General features: G+C 61.3%; 1 protein-coding gene across 5 annotated transcripts in view; it reads left to right on the top strand.

The window, feature by feature from the left end:
- Positions 1–943: 943 nt before the first annotated feature.
- The window catches only part of RGS12 (regulator of G protein signaling 12), a 125,021-nt gene continuing 117,285 nt past the window's right edge, over positions 944–8,679 (top strand). For all 5 annotated transcript variants that reach the window (XR_011257575.1, XR_011257574.1, XM_069593285.1 and 2 more), the window contains exon 1: positions 944–1,015. The gene's annotated coding sequence lies outside the window, so the exon portion shown is untranslated. The remainder of the gene's footprint in view (positions 1,016–8,679) is intronic.

The following is an 8,679-nucleotide window of genomic DNA, read 5'->3' as shown; positions in this document are numbered from 1 at the left end:
ACTAGCGGGAAACGGAATTTCCAAAGGAGTGATTGCTGAGGAGAAAGACAACGGGATGTGGGAGGGACGGTAACCCTGGATGGTCCTCCTGGGAACAAGCCCTGGTTCCAGGAAGAGAGGAGGGGAGCAGGTGCCCCTGGGACCTCCAGGACAGCCGGGTGGAGCTGGGCACCTGCTTGGCCTGCCTGACCACTCCCTCTTGTTGGGGGACTAAGGGGTGGCTGAGTGCTGTTGGGGACACCACACTCCGTTCCGCTTCCCTTCCTCAAAAATAAAATGATGTCCCAGCAGAATAGGGTCTGGTGAGCCTCAAGGTTGCAGAAGGCTGTCGAGAGGAGGGGCCGGGGACCCCGAGATGTTGGGCGCAGAAGTGTCAGCGCGCCTTCGGAAACCGGGTGGAGGGCGTAGGAGGGCACCCGGGGCGGGAGGGGATACGGGCGGCGCTGGCTGGGCGGGCGCAGGGCGTCCACAGCCAGAGCCGGACCCTCCACCTCGCGCGGGTAGCGGAAGTCCCGCCCCAGTTCTGGGGGGCGTCCCCGCCCCTCCAGATCTGCCCCTTCGGGCTCCGTCCCTCGGTTTTTTCCACCTTCCTCCCTCATGCTGTCCACTGGACGCCCCATCCCCGCCCAGTAGACCGTGCACACCGGCCGCGTCCTGAGAGCCGCCCACAGCCTTGGAGGCCAAGCCCGCCCCACTCCCTTCCTGGAGGTCCAACTCCTTCACTGCCATGCCCAAGGCCCCGCCCACCGCGACGCCCTCCTCGACCCCTCCCTTCATTGGTCCAGACACGGACAGCCCCGCCCACCAAGGATGGACCACCTCTTCAAAGGCCCCGCCCACAAGCCCGCCCCACTTCGACCACGCCCACGCAGGTTCCCGCCCCTCTTGTCGGCGCCGCCCCTCTCGTCGGCCCCGCCCCTCTCGTCGGCCCCGCCCCCTCCCGGCCCCGGGCTACGGCGGCTGTGACCGTTGCGCGCGCTGGCGGAGCGGATCGCGGCCGGAGAGCAAGCGGCCGGTAGGTTGCAGGCCGGGCGCCGGCGCCCCGCCTCCGCTTTCTTTCTTCTGAGGGCGCGCGCTCGCGGCCTCCGCGGCCCGCTCCGCCCGGCCGAGCGGAGAGTGCCGGGGGCGGCCGGCGCCTCGGGGTCCTACTCCTCCGGGCCGCCCGGCCGCCGCCGCCCTCCTTTTGTTCCCCAGCGCGACTCCGGCCGGGCGGAGGGGCGGCCGCGGGACCCGAGGGCTCGGGATCGAGGCAGGGCCGAGCGCGCGGGGCCTGCGACGCCCACCGACGGCGGGCGCCCCGGGCCGAGTCCTCACGGGCTCCCGAGTTTCCTGTCCGACCTCCCGGGCGGCCGCATTGTCTGACCAGAGGCCGCCTCCCGAGACCCCAGCTCTGGGAATGCGGCGCCGCGACGCAGCCTTGTGCAGGCTTCCCGGTGCGGGCTCCGAGCTGCGGCCCAGGGCAGGGGCTGGGGGACGCTGCGAGGCCCCGGAGCTGCGGGCGCAGGCGGGGTGGCCCGGAGTTCGGGGTGTGGATGGAGTGGCCTTAGAATTGTGGATGTAAACACTGGTCCAGAGTTGTAAGCGTAGACGGAGTGGCCCAAAGTGGGTGCAGACAGAATGGCCTGGAGCTGCGGGTGTAGACGGAGTGGCCCGGAACTGCGGGTGTAGACGGAGTGGCCCGGAGCTGCGGGCGTAGACGGAGTCGGGTGTAGAGTGTAGACGGAGTGGCCCGGAGCTGCCGGTGTAGACGGAGTGGCCCGGAGCTGCTGGTGTAGACGGAGTGGCCCGGAGCTGCGGGTGTAGACGGAGTGGCCCGTAGCTGCGGGTGTAGAGTGTAGACGGAGTGGCCCGGAGCTGCGGGTGTAGACGGAGTGGCCCGGAGCTGCTGGTGTAGACGGAGTGGCCCAGAGCTGCGGGTGTAGAGTGTACACGGAGTGGCCCGGAGCTGCGGGTGTAGACGGAGTGGCCCGGAACTGCGGGTGTAGACGGAGTGGCCCGGAGCTGCGGGCGTAGACGGAGTCGGGTGTAGAGTGTAGACGGAGTGGCCCGGAGCTGCTGGTGTAGACGGAGTGGCCCGGAGCTGCGGGTGTAGAGTGTAGACGGAGTGGCCCGGAGCTGCGGGTGTAGACGGAGTGGCCCGGAGCTGCGGGCGTAGACGGAGTGGCCCGGAGCTGCGGGTGTAGAGTGTAGACGGAGTGGCCCAGAGCTGCTGGTGTAGACGGAGTGGCCCGGAGCTGTGGGTGTAGATGGAGTGGCCCGGAGCTGCGGGTGTAGAGTGTAGACGGAGTGGCCCGGAGCTGCGGGTGTAGACGGAGTGGCCCGGAGCTGCGGGCGTAGAGTGTAGACGGAGTGGCCCGGAGCTGCGGGCGTAGAGTGTAGACGGAGTGGCCCGGAGCTGCGGGTGTAGACGGAGTGGCCCGGAGCTGCGGGCGTAGATGGAGTGGCCCAGAGCTGTGGGCGTAGACAGAATGCCCTGGAGTTGTGGGTGAAGACAGACCCTAGGGCAGGCGACCACGCTCTGTGCCTCGGCTTCCCTGTCGCAGGGCTGGGTTTGTAGCAGGACCTGCCTGTAACCATGGGGTTGCTCAGGGTTGTGAGTGGATCTGAGTGGTCAGTGTCCATCAGTGTCACGTGCTGTGGTTAAAGGGCACCTGTGAGGCCGTGGGACCCGCAGACGGATCGTGAGGCTGGCAGAGAGGGAACTGCTCCTCCGGAGACCCCCACCCCAGGTCTGAGACAAGTGCCTGGATAGGCGTTGGGCAGCGGGCAATGAGCAAGAAGAGAGAAGGTGTTTAAAACCCTGCCTTAGGGACTTATCGTCGCAGTGGGACGTTTCATCAGAATGTCCTCCGACCTGGTGCTCTTGAGCCTAGAGGTCCCGGCTGTGGGTTGGAGACGTGGAGCCTGGGCCTCAGGGATGCTCCTCAGACGAGGACAAGCCCATCGCTGAGGTGCCCACCCCGGTGCTGGGTGACCGCCTCTGGGAGAGGGGGACCTGGGCTGGCGTGTGGAGCAGACCTGGGGCGGGGTGGGTGGTGGCATCCTGTGCAGGGTCAGGAGGTGAGCAGCGGTTGCTGGGTGGGCCGGCACCCCAGGCTTCAGGGCAGGCTCCTTTCCCCCTCTTCTAGGAGGAGGGCGTCCAGGAAAGGGCCAGCGACCAGGCAGAAGAGCAGCTGCAGGCTGGGAGGCCGGGACCGGCTGGCCTTGTCCAAGGAGGCAGCTAGCCTGCAGGGACGCGCTGGGCGGGGGAGGTGGGGAGGTCCAGGGCTCCTGCAGCCTGCAGGGGCGCGCTGGGCGGGGGAGGCGGGGAGGTCCAGGCAGCAGGGAGGGCACAGGCGCTTTCTGATTGCACTGCCTTTAGACGCTTGCCTTTGTCTGAAGTGGGTCCAGCGAGAGTCAGGACGAAGGAGGAACAGTGTTATCATTAAGACTCGACACAGGCTGTCCAGCGAGTACCCGAACACGGCGAAGCCATGGCGTGTTGCGTTTCCTTTGAATTTGGTGGAATTCACAGAAACATTTTACTTTCTGGTTAACACCTGTATGAGTTTCCCGTGGCGGCTGCAACAAAGGACCACAGCCTAGTGGCTTAAAAGCAGAAACGGCCGTCCTCTCGGCTCGCGGGGACACCCTTACACCCAGCCGGTGCCATCCTTCCCTGCCTCCTGCTTTCCTCTTTCTGTCCTGGCTCCTCGCTCTGCGTCCCTCCCGAGAGGACACGCACGGTCACGCCTGCGTGTGGGACCTGGGCCCTCTCCCTGCACAGGCACTCGAGCGGCATCACGCCTGCCAAGGCCCTGTTGCCTGTGAGGGCGCGTTCACAGCTCCAGGGCCTCTGGCCTGGTGTCCTTGTGGACTGCCCTGGCCACTCTTGCAAGAACTGGGGTCTCTCCTGTCGTGGGCTGGGGAGCAGCCGTCTCGCACCCCGCCCTGCCCCCCGCCCCCGAGGGGACGCTGCTGCTGCTGCCGCCTCGTGCGTCCCTGCCCAGCGCTGGAGGAGAGGCCGCAGCAGTCCCTGGGAGGAGATGAGCCTGGCTTGGGGCTCCCGGCTGGCGGATCGCTCACGTCTACTTTTAGGGGTGGTGGTTGCCTGCTGCTTTGGCCATCCAGGGACTTCTGTGGTGGTCCAGCGGTTAGGACTGTGCTCTTCCACTGCAGGAGGCCTGGGTCCCATCGCTGATCGGGGAGCCAAGATCCTGCATGCTGCTTGGTGCGGCCTACATAAACAAATAAATAATGTAAGAAAAAGAAAAGCTGTAGTCAGTTCCCGAAGTACACTCAAACCACGGGCATGTTCGATTTTAACAAGCAAGCTTCCCTGTGGTTTCTGGGGGTTCAGCAGATTCAACCCCGAGACCGTGGACTCGAGGCAAAGGAGATGCCCGGCTTGTCCTTCCTGTGTCCTCCCTCCCTCCTCTCCATCCCCAGCCCTGGCATCAGGTGATACCCCACGTGTGTCCCTCCTTGACCTAATTTGTTTTTTTTACACGCTGCTATGTATGTATCTTTCTCTACATCTTATTTTTGTCCCTTGCTGTGGTCTTGGCCACCCTTCTAGGACACTTAGATGAGGAGCTAAGCCTACTGATTAAAGAATGAAGACGCCAGGCGCTCTCCTGTCTTGCTGTCCGCATCTCCTGGGCAGGCACCCCAGCTCCCGTCTCCTCAGGCATTTCCTGCCAGCTAAGCTGCTGTCTTGGTCTGTGTGTTTGAGTTCTCTAGAAGGTGCGGGACCCGGGCTCTCCCCTCCGAGGTGGTGACGCTCCCTCGTCCCTCATTTCCCAGCTCAGTCACTGCACCACCGGTTACACCAGCGTCTGCTGCTCTCCCGTCTGTTCTGGAGCGAGCTGCCGGAGCACAGGCCCTTTCCTGCGCAGGCCTGTGGCTCCCCTCTTGTGGTGGCCCCTGGCCTCTGGGTCCGGCTTCCTGCCCTGCTCTGTCCTGGCCCCGGCGTGCCCACAGGTGTCTGCGCTCAGGACCTCTCTTCCCAGTCTGGGCTCACCCTGGCTCTGTGGAAGTGCATGTTCATGATAGCCAAGAAGCCTCATCTGGAGTTTTCCTTTGCTCTTGATTTTGAAAATTGCGTTTCAGCTAACTTGTAGTTTAGCTGGGTATAGAATTCCCCCGAGGCGTGTTTTCTTAGAATGTCGAAGCCGCTGCTGTGCGGTGCGTGGCGCTTTGCCAGCTCCGGCGGGAAGCAGACGCCCTAGCGACTCTGTGATCTGGCTCCAGGAGGCCCCCAGGAGCAGCCCTCGCTCCCTGAGCTCTGGACCGTCAGAGCACGACGGCGTGCCCCCATCACGAGTGGGCGAGGCAGCCTGCTCAGCCTAGGCTGGCACTGTTCCCTGTGCTTTGCTTTGTGTCCGTGTCGGGCTCTCCCTAGAACCCCCTTTATTCAGAGGTTGGAACTCCGGGGCTGGCCTAATCCTCGTCCCCCTCCTCCTCTTGTTGACCTGCTTGATGTCTGCCCCGCTCGTGGCGCGAGCAGAGAAGAGCCTGCCTGCCAGTGCAGGGGATGTGGGGGATGCGGGTTCCATCCCTGGGTCAGGAAGATCCCCTGGGGGAGGAAACGGCAGCCACTCCAGTGTTCTTGCCTGAACAATCCCACGGACAGAGGAGCCTGGCGGGCTAGTGTCCGTGGGGTTGCAGAGTCGGACACAACCAGTCTCTGGTTCTTCTGCCTTTTAAAAATCCAGCTTGTACACGTGAAAGTTCTCAGTTCGTGTATTGTTGAAGCCTAGACTGAAGGATTTTGAGCATTACCTTGCTAGCATATGAAATGAACACAATTGTATACTAGTGTGAACATTCTCTGGCGTTGCCTTTCTTTGGGATTGCAGTGAAAAGTAACCTTTTCCAGTCCTGTGGCCACTGCTGAGTTTTCCAAATCTGCTGACGTACTGAGTGCAGCACTTTAACGGCACCATCTTTTAGGATTTCAAATAGCTCAGCTGGAATTCCACGATCCCCACTAGCTTTGTTCGTAGTGATGCTTCCTAAGGCCCACTTGATTATAGATAATATTCGGAACACTCTTAACACTAATCAAAAAGTGTTGCTTGTGGAAGATATGCGGCTACAGACAGAGTAAAGAGAAGAATGACGCGCGCCCAGGTGGTTGTCGCTCACCCGTAAGGGCCTGTGGCGTCTGGCCCGCCTTTCCGGCCTCCTCTTGACTCCGCCTGCCCCTCACTCTCCCTTCGTTCTGTTCCACGTGGATATTAACAGGGCTGACTCGGGTCACTTTGCTTCTGTTTGCCCTACGTTTTTCTCGTTGTTGCTGCTTTCCCTTTCTCATCTTGTTTTGGGTCAGTTGAGTGCATGTGTGTCTGTGTGTGCTCACACAGGGAGGCACGTTTGTATCTGTGGGTGCGTGTACCAAGTGTGTGTGTGTCTATAATGAGTACACACGTGTTTTCTAGTACTGCGTCTCGGCATCATTTTAGTGGTCTGAAACGCCTATCCTAACTTTTTGCCGTCTGTTTCGGGTTAATTTTGCGACACGTTAGCTGAAACGTAAGCGCCCTGTGCTGCGGCAGTAACGCACGCTCCCTTTGTGCCGCCTTTGAGCAACTTGTCCTCGTCCGTCTTACATCTGCAGGTGCTCTAAGCCGTGAGACACTTACAGTTTTTGCTTTAAAAAGTCATGTGTATTTTAAAGAGACTGAAAGAGGGAAAATCATAGTTTTAAAACGTTTACCCAGTGTTCGCCGTTTCTGTTGTGTTCCCTTCCTTCGTATAGGTTTGACTTTCCATCTGGTATCATTTTTCTTCGGCTTGGAACACTCCTTTAGCATTTCTTGCCTGTTGGTGACAAATCCTCCCAGTTTGGGTTTATCTGAAGCGTGCTCATTTCTGTTCCACTTTAAAGGACCCTTTTGCTGGCTGGGAGTCCGGGTTCTCTTCCCGGCCCTCTGACTGGTCCGCTCTGGCTTGTGGTGGAGTCAGCCGTCGCGTCAAGCCCGTCGTAACCGCCGTGTGTCACGTGGGGACACTGTCGCCAGCTCTTGTCTGTGTCTTTGACCCCCAGCGCTTGGACTGTGATGTCCTTGGGAAGGTTTTCTCTGACTTGATCCTGTTCAGGGTTTGTTGAGCTGCTTAGATAAATAAGTCTGTGGTTTTTTTTACCAAACTTGGGGAAGATTTGGTCATGGTGTATGCGGATGCTTCCCCCGCCCCACGTCTCTCCTCCTGGTGCTTGTATTACGTGTCTGTTATTGCCTCCCAGGGCACTCAGGCCTGGTTCCAATTTTAAAATTTTTTGTTTCTTTTTCTTTTTTCTTCCGTCTGCAATCCAAATTAAGTCCATTTCAATGAGTTGTAAAATGTCAATTACTGTAGGGTTAATTTCTAGAGTTTCCACTTGCCTCTTTTTTCTTAATAGCTCCCATTTCTCTACTGAAATAGGCCACCTGTTTGCTGTGGTTGTGTCCCCCACTGTGTCCTTGAACACACTGTCCTAGCTGCTTCAAAGTCCTGACCTGTGACTTCAGCTCTTGGCTTATCTCAGGGTCAGCTCCCCTGGCCTCTTTGTCTCTTGACTGGGTCATGCCTTCCTGTTTCCTTGAGCCTCTAGTACGAGGTTGTGCGCTGGGCATCACAGCATCTGCAGGAGTGGCTCTCTGTCCTGAAGGCGTTGGTCTGTCCCGCGGGTTGACTTTTAAGGACCCAGGCGGCTCCGCCGTGGTCTCTGGGATGCTGGAGCTGCTGGCTCCTCATAGTCTCCCGGCCCAGGGGGCTCAGGGCTCCCCAGGGCCTGGAAGAGTTTACCCCCAGGTTTCGGTTCGTCCTCTCTCCCCAGCTCCCTCCCATCTGAGATACTGAGATGCCCCTCCCTTTGCAGCTGCCTCCAGGCCCAACTCGGTCCTGTGCCCGAAGCTGGAGGAGTGCTGTGCCCGAAGTTGGAGGAGTGCAGCGTCCGGCTGAGCCCCGGATGTGCCCAGACACCAGTGCCCTTCCGCACCCCACACGGCCCTCTTCCTGCGGGGAACAGCACCCCTGGTGTCCACCTGCCCCCTTGTGCTCAGCCCCCGCGGTGGTTGGGTTGTGTAGCATGTCCCAGCCGGGCCAGGAGGCCGTGTGAGGCTCTCCCTTCACTGGGGGACCTGCGGGTCTGGGCGTTGCCCTCGGAGCTGAACTGTTGCTGGTCTGGAGAAGTGGGGAGCCAGGGAGTGACCACTGTAGCCCAGGAGAAAGCCCTCCAGGGCCAGTGGACGCCCAGGGCTGCGCTCCCCACGCGCCTGCCTGGGGTGCAGACGGCACAGTGAGCGCGGCGCGGTGAGCACGGCAGCCCTGTGCGCCGCTCACTGTCCCCCTCCAGTGAGGTCGCCGAGGGTCAGGAGGGCGTCTGTCCGCTGACCTCTGACGGGTCGGTTCTGCTGCTGTGGGCTGAGCGGCCCAGCCCAGATCGCTGCCCTGGGTGCCCGCCCTTCACCCGCCCTGCTGTCCGGCCCGGCCTCGGCACTGCCCTTCTGTGCCAGTTTCCGTCTGTGAAGCGTGGTTAGTGCGGAGACTGCCGTGTGGGTGAGCGAGGAGAGCGAGTGTGAGATGCCGGTGGCCATGTGGCCTGCAGGACGTTGCTGGTGCCCTTGGCCTGGCTGCTCTGAGTGGGTGGGCACCCGTGGCGCATCTGCGTCCAGCCCGTACTTGGTGCCAGCCTGTGGCTCCACAGAGCCCGGC

The sequence above is a fragment of the Ovis canadensis genome, chromosome 6 (assembly GCF_042477335.2).
Source record: "Ovis canadensis isolate MfBH-ARS-UI-01 breed Bighorn chromosome 6, ARS-UI_OviCan_v2, whole genome shotgun sequence".
NCBI classification, from domain to species: domain Eukaryota; kingdom Metazoa; phylum Chordata; class Mammalia; order Artiodactyla; family Bovidae; genus Ovis; species Ovis canadensis.
Note: the sequence above shows the minus strand (reverse complement) of the source record. Positions and strands in the feature narration are given on the sequence as shown.